Source organism: Callithrix jacchus, chromosome 4 (assembly GCF_049354715.1).
Source record: "Callithrix jacchus isolate 240 chromosome 4, calJac240_pri, whole genome shotgun sequence".
Classification (NCBI taxonomy): Eukaryota; Metazoa; Chordata; class Mammalia; order Primates; family Cebidae; genus Callithrix; species Callithrix jacchus.
The window spans coordinates 27662746-27677074 of record NC_133505.1 but is presented as its reverse complement, the minus strand read 5'-3'; the positions used below and the strand labels follow the sequence as shown (position 1 = coordinate 27677074).

General features: G+C 43.2%; 1 protein-coding gene and 1 pseudogene across 1 annotated transcript in view; both read right to left on the bottom strand.

The window, feature by feature from the left end:
• LOC100895108 (uncharacterized) overlaps nucleotides 1-14329 on the bottom strand; it is a 43579-nt gene that overhangs the window by 7354 nt on the left and 21896 nt on the right. The gene's annotated exons all lie outside the window — the stretch shown is intronic.
• On the bottom strand, nucleotides 956-5719 carry LOC100408772 (TRIO and F-actin-binding protein pseudogene; annotated as a pseudogene).

Sequence of the window (14329 nt, the reverse complement as noted above, 5' to 3'; positions counted from 1 at the left end):
CATAAGAAAAAATGGTCATCACTGGTCATTAGAAAAATACAAATAAAACCACATTGAGATACCATCTCACACCAGTTAGAATGGCGATCATTAAAAAATCTGGAGACAACAGTTGCTGGAGAGGATGTGGAGAAATAGGAATACTTTTACACTGTTGGTGGGAGTGTAAATTAGTTCAACCATTGTGGAAGACAGTGTGGTGATTCCTCAAGGACCTAGAAATAGAAATTCCATTTGACCTAGCAATCCCATTACTGGGTATATATCCAAAGGATTATAAATTGTTCTATTATAAAGACACATGCACATGTATGTTCATTGTGGCAGTGTTTACAATAGCAAAGACCTGGAACCAATCCAAATGTCCATCGATGATAGACTGGACAGGGAAAATATGGCACATATACACCATGGAATACTATGCAGCCATAAAAAAACGATGAATTTGTGTCCTTTGTAGGGACATGGATGAACCTTGAAACCATCATTCTCAGCAAACTGACACAAGAACAGAAACTCAAACACCACATGTTCTCACTCATAGGGAGGTGTTGATCAATGAGAACACATGGACACAGGGAGGGGGCATTGCTCACTGGAATCTGTTGGTCGACTAGGGGAGGGACAGCGGGTAAAGGGAGGGATAACATGGGGAGAAATGCCAGATGTAAGTGATAGGGATGGAGGCAGCAAACCACATTTCCATGTATGTACCTATGCAACAAACCAACAATAAAGATGGTTTTTTTATTATATTTCTTTTATTATATATATATTTATATATATATTTCTTTTATTATATATATAAAAAGATGGTTTATTATATTTCTTTTATTATATATATTATATATATTATATATTTATATATATTATATATAATATATATTTATATATTATATTATATTATATTATATATATAAATATATTATATATAATAAAAGAAATATTAGTGGAGCTGATAAAGGGCAAGTGAGCCTCAAAATGGAGGCTTTGCTTGGGAGGGTTATTGGTTCTGCTGAGGAAAGAATTCAAGGGCAAACCAGTGGTGTTGGACAGCAATTTTTATTGAAGCAGCAGTGTATAAGCAGCAGCAGGGGGATGGCTCTTTGTGGAGCAGGGGCACATTATGGGGCAGACTAATTAAGGGGCAGATTATGCAGAAATTTCTTTAAAAGGGGTGGTAGCTTCCAGGTTGTCATAGAAAGGGGTGGTAACTTCTGTATGTTGCCATGGCACACTGGTGAGCATGTCTTATAGAAAGGTGCTTCTGCCCCATCTCTGTTTTAGCTAGTCCTCAATTTGGTCCAGTGTCCAAGCCCTGCCTCTGGAATTGAGTCCTGCCTCCTACCTTAGCGTCATGGCAAAAGGACATGAGATCCAATGGAAAGAGCTTCTATGGCCAAAGTTGGAAATATTTTGAAAAATAATAACCCAGTATTTGATTACAAGCCAAAGTATTTTTTTAAATGCATGAGTCTGGCCGGAAATGATGGCTCACACCTGTAATCCCAGCACTTCGGGAGGCCAAGGCAGGCAGATCATTAGGTCAGGAGTTCAAGACCAGCCTGACTAACATGGTGAAACCCCGTCTCTATTAAAAATACAAAGATTAGCTGGGCATTGTGGCACATACCTGTAATCCCAGCTACTCAGAAGACTGAGGCAAGAGAATCACTTGAACCCGGGAGGTGGAGGTCACAGTGAGCTGAGATCACATCACTGCACTCCAGTCTGGGCAACTGAGACTCTGTCTCAAAAAAAAAAAAAAAAAAAAAAGCATGAGTCTATCCCAATATAAGTATATAACTAACTGAATAAATATCAATCATGAGGGAGAATAGACAAATCTCCTGTGCAGAATAATTCCAACTAATCTATGTAGCCACTCTACCCTCAAGGAGGAGTTTTTTTTGTTTGTTTTTTTCTGGAATGTTTTCTTAAAAGCTTCAGGGAACAGGAGAGAAACACCTTTTGCATGGCACAGCCTCAGAGGAGTCTGTGGGACCATGAGGCCTGCTGCTGGCTCCCTCTGTCTGGAGCCCCATGGTACGGGCCGTGTGGGGTAGGAAGTGTTAGTAGGAGGTAGGGTAGGAAGAGGGTGGCAGACTCCCACCTCTCCCCTGCAAAGACAGCCTGCCATGGCCACTGCCTGGGCCTCTGCCAGACCCCTGGGGCAGTGCCACCAGCCCAGAAGCCCAAGCAGAGGCTGGCTGGGGACCAGGGTTGGAGGCACACAGCCACCAGGAATTGCTTTTTTCTTTTCTTAAAGTGTTTTAGAAAAAAAAAAAAATCCATATAAAAATCTCTTGACATATAAAATCCTGAAGAAGGTGCAAGGTAAGACCCAGTGCAAAGGGCACACTCAGATATGCAGAGTGTGTGTGGGGGTGCATGCAGACAGGTGTGTGCGTGTGTGCGTGTGTGTGTGTGCACGCGCGCACGCAAGTGTACATGTGGCCCACAGATGGTGAGGAGAAAGCGTGGCTTTGGACTTCCATCCAGCGAGGAAGGAGGCTGGCTTGTCCTCCAGGCTGGAGGGTCTGCAGCTGGGCAGGACCTCTACTCAGCCAAGCTGTGGTGCATGGAGTCCTTCTCTTGCAGGGCAGCCATGGCAAGGCGCAGGTGCTCCTTCAGCTGCTTGATCTCCTGTTCTGACCGCATCTTGATATGGCTCAGCTCCATATAGATGTCCTGGTACTTTCCCGAGCTGCTTTTCCTTCTGCGTCACCTGGAGCTCATCCTGGAAGCACTGCACCTCCTTCTTCAGGTACTGGAGTTCGTTCTCTTTTACACGAAGCAGCACCTCCAGCTGGCAGGAACTCCGCTTGTTGCTGTGCCCACAGCCATTGCCCATGCCTTGTGAGGTGATGAAGCTAGGCAGCCGATCTATCTCCTCTGACAGGCGGGCATGCAGCTCCTGGTTGTGGTGCAGCAGCTCCTGGCCCTCCTGCTGGCAGCGGCGCAAGGTGTGCCAGCATTCCTTGGCATGCTGCCATCAGCGCCCCAATCTCCAGGCACTTCTGTGAGTACTGCTCCAATAGCACCTGCAGCTCCTGCTCCAGTACCTCCACATCTGACTGGCGTTGCTTCCGGAGGCCATCCAGGCCCTGCTGGAGCCTCCATGTTTTGCTCAGCTCTTGGCTCAGCTCTTCCTGGTGGGCCTTCTTCATCGCTTCAATGGCTGAGGCTGTGGCTGCTGTCTCCTCAACCAGAAGCCACTTCTCCTCCTGTAGCTGCTGCAGCTCCCACTTGTGGTGCCGGTGCAGCTCCTCCATCACCTGCTAATGCGAGGACTACATCTCTGCCAGGCTGCACTCACATGCCTCCTGTAAGATGTAGCCCGGGGGAATGTGGCCACCCTCCGAGAATCTTGGTCCACTCTGAGGAGCCTCCCCTTGGACATGCCATGCCTCCAGCTGAGCCTGAAGAGCTCGAACCTCCTTCTCCAGTGCCTCATGGCTGTCACTTTGGGGTCCCTGGCTCTCTCCGTGGCTTTGGTTGAGCAGGGCAGTGAGTGGCACCCGCTTATTCTCCCACAAAGGCAGCTTCTCCAGTTCCTGCCACTTCTTCTCGATCTCCTCACTGAGCTGGCTCTGCTAGCTCTCAGTCAGGGGGGCACCCAGGCCCCAACACCACCTCTCAGCAGCAGGCACCTCTGGGGCCCTGCTGTCTGTGGCCTCGAACCACTTGTGCCCCTCCTTGGAGTGCTGGGCCAGGTCCCGCTTCAGCTCCTCCTGCTTGGCCAGGCAGTCAGGAGCATGGGCCAGGGTGCAGGCCCACTGCAGGTAGGGCTGGGTCAGTGGGGAGCGCTCCACATAGTCCAGGGCCTGCCGCTTCCCATCCGTCTTCCAAGGGCCACCCTGCTGATAACCTCAGGGCCCACTCACTGCTCCCCTGCCTTCAGGGGGCCCTTCTGGGTGCCACAGCTGTGCAGCACATTCTCCTTATTACAGTCCAAGAGCTTGGTGACATCTGGGGCTACAGGGTCTCTGAGCAAATCTGAGAGCTGCATTTATACAAGCATTGAGTTCAGGGACTGGTGCATTTTCAGAAATTGAGGAGTTAGGGGTGAGTTGATATTTAGCTCTGGGAGTGCAGTTATTTAAGTGAAGCAGTTGTTGGTTGGCTGACCTTCAAAAATATTGTCATTCCCTGAGACTATTGTTAGTGTTCTGTTTATAGGAAGTGTGGGCCATCACTGATTGTCTTCCTAGTTACTGTAGTGAGTTGTCATTGCTCCATTAGTATGGGTTTAAATCAGGTTGGGCGAGGTGGCTCACACCTGTAATCCCATCACTTTGGGAAGCCAAGGCAGGCGAATCATTTGTGGTCAGGAGTTCAGGACAAGCTTGGCCAATGTGGTGAGAGCCTGTCTCTACTAAAATACAAAAATTAGCTGGGCATTGTGGCACGTGCTTGTAATCCCAGCTACTCTCAAGGCTGAGGCAGGAGAATTACTTGAACCTGGGAGGTGGAGGTCACAGTGAGCTGATATCGCACCACTGAACTCCAGCCTGGGCAACAGAGCGAGACTACTTCTCAAAAATAAATAAGTAAGTATGGGTTTAAACCTAGATCTGGTCATTGCTTGCCGCTGAAGCCAAAGAATGAGTGGTTTTTTTCCTTTGGAGTAGAGTAGCTTTTACTCTCACACCACAGAATACTATCGTGTGGTTACTACTATTATCTCCAACCAAAGGCTTAGAGAGACCAAGGTTGAAAGAAAATTAAGTAACTTGTTCAAGTCATACAATTGCAGGGTGGGGGCTTAAATCCTTCTCTCTCTGTAGCCAAGACTCTTGTCCTTAAGAGCTAAGTTATACTGGGGCGAGGATAAGATGATAACAGTATTCCTCTACCCTGCACTCATCATGCCTTGAGTACCTGAGATAAGATATTAGTAACCTGGAAGATACTCAGAAAACAATGAGGAGGATGAGAAAATGAAAAAAAATTGTGTTGTTTGATGTATTAGAGTTCTCCAGAGAAAGAGACCTAGAGGAGATGTACAGGTGACATATAGGTGAGATAGAAATAGGCATAGACACAGATGTACATATAGAGAGACATTTAGTTTAAGGAATCGGCTTACACAGTCATTGAAACTGGCAAGTCAGAATTTGTAAGGCAGGCAAGCAAGCTGGAAATTCCAGCGAGTCATGGTTTCAGTGTTGGGTTTAAATTCTGGAGGGCAGTAGGCTAGAAACACGGGCCAGGTTTCTATATTGCTCTCTGAGAAGTCCTCCTTATCCGAGAAACCTCAGTCCTTACTCTTAATAAGGTCTTCAACTGAGTGGGTTGGACAAGCCCCATCCATGTTATAAAGGATAATTTGCTTTACTCAGAATCAGCAAAACTGAAATAGCATAATTTAAGATAAAACAAGATTATGCATATAAAAAGCTAAACACATTCCATATGGAGAAGAAAGAGGACTAATAATATCCAAGACCAATATATTTAAGACTTTATCTCCACTCCTCAGTATGATAAATTGACCATAGTAATCTGTAACTCTTATGCCACCCAGTTATTCAGTGGCTGACATTTTTCTACCTTCTGTACTTCTGATGGAAAATACGATTGTTAGCTGTGGCCATAAGTCCCTAAAGATTCAATTCTCTGATGAGGTCAGCTTGCCCGGAGTCTGTGAAATGTTATACCAGGCATCTGCTGAATTTGAAGAGAGTACTAACCAGTGACAGAATAATAAAAATTATCACTGACCTGTATCAGTTGTGCAAATGCCAGGAAAATCATTTCAAGGTGATTTCTCAGATATCTGTAAAAATGGTTGCTCACTGATAACACCTTTCACTCCAACTTGAATATCTAGAGTATTCCTTGGAATATAAATATAAAAGTTTTTCTCAAAAATATAAATATGTCTATTTTAAATAATCCAGCAAAGACTGGACAAATAAAATTTGAATTCCCAGTTACTTCTTACTTTTTAAATGTTATCCAAGAGGATTTCTAAATTTAGTAAGAAATCTATTCTAAAATATAGACATGGAGTCAAGGATAAACTTTCCTTTTTTTTTTTTTTTTTTTGAGACAGAGTTTCGCTCTTGTTGCCCAGGCTAGTGGGGAGGTTGAGGGCGAGAGTGGGGGAGATTTAGGGTAGGGGGTTGGGGTGGGAGGGAGGTTAAGGGTGGGGGGTGGGGAGTGGGGGTGGGAAGGAGGTTGAGGGTGGGGGGCTGGGGAGTGGGAGGGAGTTTGAGGGTGGGGGGTGGGAGGTAGGTTCAGGATGGAGGTATGAGAGGGAGGTTGGGGGGACAGGAGGGAGGATGGGGAAGGGTGGGTTTGGGGGAGTTGGGAAGGTGAGGAAGAGTGGGGTTGGGGGTGGGGGTAGTCTTTCCTGGGGTCCTCAAGGGTGCAGGCTGGACAAAGGCCCAAGTCCTGCACCTAAGAGGGTCCTATGCCTAGGAGGGTCCTACGCCTAGGAGGGGGGCTGTAGCTGTACTGGGAAGGCAGATTCTGCCTGCTCCTGGCCCTGCCCCAAGAGCATAGGGAGGCTCGTTCCACAGCTGCAGCTTGGGAGGGTGCAGCCCCGCCCAGGAGGGTGAGGATCCTTCCTGCTTCCTAGAGCAGGAGACCTGGGTCTGCACTTATGGTTTGGGCGGCTGCAGCACCTGGGGAGCTCCTACCTCCAACTCAAAAGTTGCCATTAACTAAGATGGGGAAGGCTGAAGAGAAAGCAGCTTGGGGAAATAAAGGAAGAAGAAAAAAAGATTGGAAGCTCAGTTTGAACAGACAAGTTTAAACTATAAGATTTCTAAGTGAAGTGTTGAGTAGGCAGTTGGATACATAAATTTAGAGTTCGGGACAGAAGCACAGACTTGGAGATGCAAAGTCGACACTCATTAATACATATTAAAACTTGGCATTTGTAGATTGTCAAATGCTGTTCAAATACAAAGCTTCATCACCTAGCAATTGTTCATGAATATAACGCAGCTGTAAACATTGGCCCACTTACATTCTCTGATTAGAACACTAAAGATCTTCTTTGGAGACGATTCAAGATGGCTGACCACTAACAGCTCAGGATTGTAGCTCCCAGTGAAAGCTCAGAGAACGAGACGACGCCACATCTTTAGACGAATTTTCGTCACTCACCGATTAGCCGATTCCCAGTGGAGGAGCCCCACGGGTCGCCAGTGTGACTCTTGTGGCCGCCGCAGCGGTTTTGCCGGCGTCTCGGCGCAGCAGCTCTTCACGCAGAGCCAACGGGACTGCTTCCCCTACTGACCAGAGTTTGGAGCTCGGGGAAGTCAGAGCCGCTTGTTGCGGACTCGAGAGGGAAGCCAGACCAGAGATTCCCGGGCAGAAGAGCACCATCAGTCTTACTGCTGCTATTTAGGCTGCCACAGTGGGTGGCTCGGATCCCAGCACTGGGAATCAGTAAGTCGGACGTTGACTCAGAAAACTAATTAGAAAGGCGGTTCATCTACAATGAAGGGAAAAAAACAGCCTAAGAAGGCCGAGTATACTCAAAATCAGAACCCATCAGCAACGGAACAAGCCCTGATGGAAAAGGACTCATCAGCAACCGAACAAGCCCTGATGGAAAAGGACTCATCAGTAACGGAACAAGCCCTGATGGAAAAGGACTGTGTTCCATTATCTGAAGTAGGCTTTAAAAGGTGGATGATAAGAAACTTCTGGGAGTTAAAGGAACTTGTTCTAACCCAATGTAAAGAAACTAAGAACTTGGAAAAAAGGTTCGATGAAATGTTGAAAAGAATAGACAATATAGAGAGGAATACAAATGAACTTATGGAGTTGAAAAATACAACACGAGAACTCAGTGAAATATGTACAAGCTTAAACAGCCGAATGGATCAAGCAGAAGAAAGGGTATTAGAGGTCGAAGACCAACTTAATGAAACAAAACGACAAGACAAGAATAGAGAAAAAAGGATAAAAAGGAATGAGCAAAGTCTCCAAGAAATATGGGACTATGTGAAAAGACCTAATATACGCTTGATTGGTGTACCTGAATGTGACGGAGAGAATGAAGTCAAGCTGGAAAATACTCTCCAGGACATTATCCAGGAAAATTTTCCTAATTTAGCAAAGCAGAACACTATTCAACCCCAGGCAATACAGAGAACACCACAAAGATATTCCTCAAGAAGACCAACCCCAAGGCACATAATCGTTAGATTCACCAAGATCGAAACGAAGGAGAAAATATTAAGGGCAGCCAGAGAGAAAGATCAAGTTACCCATAAAGGTAAGCCTATTAGGCTTACAGCAGATCTCTCAACGGAAACCCTACAAGCTAGAAGAGAGTGGGGGCCAATATTCAATATACTTAAAGAACAAAACTTTCAGCCCAGAATTTCATATCCTGCCAATTTAAGCTTTACATTTGAAGGAAAAATAAAATCTTTTAGGAACAAGCAAGTACTCAGAGATTTTATTACCACCAGGCCTGCTTTACAAGAACTTCTAAAAGAAGCATTATACACAGAAAGGAACAACCAGTATGATCCTTTCTAAAAATACACCAAAAAGTAAAGAGCATTAACATAAAGAAGAATTTTTATCAACAAAAGGACAAAATAGCCAGTTAATATCAAATGGCAGCAACCCTAAAGTTAAATCAACCAAATCTCCCAATCAAAAGATACAGACAAAATCCAACGGTATATCCAAAGATATACATAGACTCAAAATAAAGGGTTGGAAAAAAAAAAAAACGTACCAACCTAATGGAGAGCAAAAATAAATAAATAAAAAGCAGGAGTTGCAATTTTCACATTTGACAAAATAGATTTCAAAGCTATAAGGATACAAGGGTAAAAGGATAAATGTAACAATAAGAGATCTTAACACCCAGATACATAAGACACATAGTGAGATTTAGATTCAACGAGACAACAAATTGATAACGATATCCAGGATTTGAACTCAGAGCCAGAACAAATAAACACAATAGAGGTCTCCATTTTAAACACATAAAATATGCATTAACCACTTTAAACACTCAAAATATTGATCGGCCATTATTGAAACCCATTTTAGGAATGAAGTAATATTCCTTTTTCCCTCTTTTTCTTTTTTTCCCCTTCTTTTTCTCTTTTTCCCTTAAAAAAAAAAAAAACTCAGCACTAGGCTCTGTTCCAAGGGCACAATCAAACCAATTCCCAAATCCTATCTGTATGGGCTCTTCTGGGAAAAAGAAAAAAAAAAAAAAGATCTTCTTTGAAAGGAACTTTCAGCAGGCTGGGAGCAGTGGTTCACGCCTGTAATCCCAGCACTTTGGGAGGCTGGGGCGGGTGGATCACCTGAGGTTGGGAGTTCGAGACTAGCCTGACCAACATGGAGAAACCGTGTCTCTATTAAAAATACAAAATTAGCTGGGCGTGGTGGCATATGCCTGTAATCCCAGCTACTCAGGAGGCTGAGACAGAAGAATCACTTGAACCTGGGAGGCAGAGGCTGTGGTGAGCCAAGATGGTGCCATTGCACTCCAGCCTGGACAAGAGTGACGCTCCTTCTCAAAAAAAAAAAAAAAAAAGTGTGGTGGTTCACGCCTGTAATCCCAGCACTTTGGGAGGCCGAGATGGGTGGATCACCTGAGGTCAGGAGTTTGAGACCAGCCTGGCCACCATGGTGACACCCCATCTCTATTTAGAAAAAAAGGAGAAAGAAAGATACTTTTAGCAGAACACTTCTTTTGTTTTTTTTGGAAAAGCGGGGCATATGCAAGTCTTTTAAGTTTTTCCTGTTGTGCTTTTAAACTATTTTATTGCAAATTTTAAATACAAATAAGTTCTGAAATTCTTAATTTATTATAGTCTTAAGAAATATTATGAATTGGAAGTTCTAAGAAGGCCACGTCATTATATCTTCTTTGAGAATGTTTACCTTCCCAGAAATTGAAAAGCTCAAATGTGAAATGCACAGTCTTAAAGAAGCAGGCAGCTGCCAGGTCAGCCTAGTCCTGATAATAGTCGTTACCAAAGGATATTCTGCCAGTCTGACAACAAACATGCTGGCAGTCTTAAAACACACACACAATTAAACACTCCACCTTGGAAGGAGAATTGGGAGAAATCACTCGGAATATTGAACTACTGAAAAACTGATTATCTGAGAATGAAACAATGAATGAAAAACACAAAGATAAAGGCATGGGGGGAATCCCAAGTTGAATATGAAGCCGCTGAAAATCTTGAAGTTACAGTAAAGATCACAATACCTATTTTGCTGTTACATATCCACACATCAAGTCATAAATACACAAACAGATATATTTGAGGGTCATAAAATGCAATCTTGTTTGGAAATATTTGGGGTATCAGTACTTAAAAGTAAATTCTTGATTTTCTGGTTCTAGAAATGGCGGAGTGGCTTTATTGGACTAACTCTTCTTCAGGTAATATTATACAACTCCAGACAAATATAAAATTTAACTGTTTGAAGGCCCTGGAAAAAAAAAATCACCAAAGTTAGGTAGAAAGAAGAGGAGAGGCCAGGTGTGGTCCCTCACACCTGTAATCCCAACGCTTTGGGAGGCTGAGGGAGGTGGATCACTTGAGGTCAGGAGTTTGAGACCAGCTTGGCCAACATGGCAAAACCCCGTCCCTACTAAAAATACAAAAAAAACAAATAGCTGGGTGTAGTAGCAGGCACCTGTAATCCCAGCTACTCGGGAGGCTGAGGAAGGAGAATTGCATGAACCTGGGAGGTCACTGAACTTCTTGTCACTGTATCACACTACTGTGCTCCAGCCTAGGCAACAGAGCAAGACTGCATCTCAAAAAAAAAAAAAAGACAGAAAAGTGGAGGTCATTTGACACTTGAAATAAGAAAACCACCCACACTGAATGAGATTCGTGTTTATACATCTACTCCCTGAGGGCACTCCCCAGTGTACAAGACATGAAGTGGCTAGGACTGAGCAGAAAAGCACAGTGTTTTTGACTCATCAGAGGATGGAGTCAGGGGCTACCAAAGGGCCTGGAAGTTGAGGGAAGGAACCTTGGAAAAGAGGGAGCCACAAAGAAGAAGCCCCCAAATCTGCATTTAAACTCACTTTAAATTCTTGGTTGACCCCTGAAAAGGGCTTAATGAGATGAGACTCCAAAGATGTCAAGTAAAGCAACAGCTGGAAAGTGTCAAAAACAGAGCAACAATTTCATTGGCTGCTCACTGCAAGGGAGATGGAATTTGGAGTTTGCGTATCACCAAGGCCATACCCTAGGAGTAAAGAGTGTGTTCTACACCTAAGAAATTCACCCTAAAACAAGTGGCAAAGCTAAAAGAAATGTATCTGTAGAAAGTTAAGACTAAGTATCCACAAATTTAAGGTGATTAGTCGAAAAAGCAATTGATTACTTAGAAAGCAACACTCAGTTAAGAAAAATAAAATCTGGCCAGGTGCGGTGGCTCACGCCTGTAATCCAAGCACTTTGGAGGCCAAGGCAGGCGGATCACCTGAGGTCGGGAGTTCAAGACAAGCCTGACCAACATGGTGAAACCCCATCTTTAAAAAAAAAAAAGAAAAGAAAAAGAAAATCCAAAAGCTCTTCAACATATTATCCATAATGTATAATATACAAACAAAATAGTAGCTATTTAAGTAATTAAGACTAGTATAATGAGGTTAAGAGGAGAAGCAGTCAATAGAAAAAAATGTGAGATGGCTCAATGTTGGAAATAGCTGACAAGAACTTTAAAACAGCTATTATAAATATTCAAAGACCTAAGGAAAATATTGTCATCATAAATAAACATATACAGAATTTCAGCAGAATATGGAAACTATTTAATGATCCAAGTTTAAAAGTCTAGAACTGAAAATTGAAGTATTTAAAATAAAAGCACCACGGGACAGGCTTAACAGCAGCCTGGAAAGGGTAGAAGAAAGGATCCATGCACTTGCAAACCGCATTTTAGAAATTATCCCATCTAAATAACAGAGAAAAAAGCTTTAAAAATTATAAAAAGAGACAATGACTTTTGAGAAGATATCAAGAAGCTTGACATGAGTTGGACGACATGAATCGGCTTCCCTCTCTTTTGCCAGTTAGTCTCTGCAGTTATGTTTTTCCTTTGAAAGGGTGGTCATTTATTTTCAGGATAAAATTCTTTCCTTTTCCTCATTCACCCAAGATTTAGGCCATGTGTGACCATTCTTAAGTAAACCAAAAGTGAGCAGAAGTTGTTGTTAAGACACATAGTGGATTGAACTGAATCAATTTGTTTTTATTTTTATTTAATTTTTTATTTTTTGTTTTTTTTAGAGATGGGGTTTCTCCATGTCGGTCAGGTTGGTCTTGAACTCCTGACCTCAGGTGATCCACCCACCTTGGCCTCCCAAAGTACAGGGATTACAGGCATGAGCCACCACACCTGGCTGTGAGTCTAATTTTTAATATATATAACTGGTAATCTTAACAGAGCAAATTTTCCTCTATTAAAAAATGATAAAGCTTGATATTTAAATAAAAATAGATATCATAATAAATACCCCCAAATCTCAGTATGGAACTGTTTAAAATCTACATGGACCAATCAAAGGCTTGTGTAGCATTTTTAAAATGAAGCTTATATTTACTTTCTGTGCCGAAAAAAAAGCACAGATTTCTTGAGTTTTTTTTTAACACAACCTTTCCCAGATGTCCCACTGTGACTGAAATGAACAAATATGCATTTTGATGTACTTTTAAAAACTGAAATAAAAATTACAATTTCACTGGTCACTTGTCTTTATTATGACCCTCTACTATTTTTAAAATGTTGTTTCAGAGTTCTTGAACTTTATTTTGGGCAGGAACTTGATAATATATCATATTACCATAAAATCTTCCAAGTCAGTGAATAAAACACATAAACAAGGTTGCTGGACCTAGAAACATTTTGATAAAGATCAGTTCCGCAAAGTCATTTTGACAGAAGCAAACATACTTGAGGTGATATAATTTATTACTTCCTCCTAAGCAGGATAACTTCAAGACATATCGGTGAAAGGAATGAAGTGAACTAGGCAGGCTGTTTAAGCACAACACGGTGAGGAAGCTTCTTGCTGACAGACAACCCAGGTCTCAGGTTCCCAGCCCTGCCCCCTGGCCCTCAAAGACCGTCATGGTCATCCATGAGGATGTTTGTGCTTGAAGTTCCCATGCAGTGTTTTGGGTTTGCTGTCTTTTGATCTGCTAGATATGGGCCCTCCCTAACTTCTGCCTACACCTCTGGGACCTCCATGGGGTAGGTGCAGAGGGTCCCAGTACTGCGATGCCACTTAGCTCCGATGCTGTTGCATCGTTGAATGGCATCGACATTCTTGTTCTTGTAAAAAGCAACAAGCTGTGATCACAGGTAAAACCCAACACATTTACACATATTCTTGTTTTAGTTGAAAAGCTATTGACAGGGTGATAGGAAGCAGTTTCTTTTGTTTACAGTGGGCTGTTTGGGAAAGCTCTGCATATTTTTTTTTTAGACTTTATACCCACTGAATAACAATTGCCCACTTACCCTCCCCCAAAATCCCTGACAACCACTATTCTACTCTCTGCTTCTATGAGTTCAACTATTTTTCTTCTTAGAGACAAGGTCTCACTCTGACACCTACGCTGGAGTGCAGTGGCACAATGAAGGCTCACTGCAGCCTTAACCTCCTGGGCTCAGGTGATCCTCTGGCCTCAGCCTCCTGAGTAGCTGGGACCATAGGCATGCACAACCACACCAGGCTAATTTTTTTATTTTTTGTAGAAATGGGGGGTCGGTGTCTCACTATGTTGCCTAGGCTGGTCTTGAACTCCTGGGCTCAAGTGAGCCTCCTCCTTCGGCCTCTCAAAGTGCTGGGATAACAGATGTGAGCCACCCTCAGCCACCCCATTTTGTAGTTATCTCATCTAAGTGGAATCATGCAGCATTTGTCCTTCTGTGACTGGCTTATTTCAGTTAGCATAATGTTCTCCAGGTTCATCCCTATGTGGCACACAGCAGCATTTCATTCTTTTTACGGCCAATTCCATTTATGCATATACCACATTTTCTTTACTCATTTATCCATTGATGCACATTTAGGTTATTTCTGTATCTTGGCGATTCTGAATAATGATGCAGTGAGCATGGGAGTACAGGTATCGCTTCAACATCCTGATTTCTTTCTTTCTTTTTTTTTTGAGACCGAGTCTCACTCTGTCGCCCAGGCTGGAGTGCAGTGGCATGATCTTGGCTCACTGCAACCTCCACCTCCCGGGTTCAAGTGATTCTTCTGCCTCAGCCTCCCAGGTAGCTGGGATTACAGGTGTGAGCCACCATGTCCAATCTATTTTTAATTTTATTTTTTTTAGGAACCTCC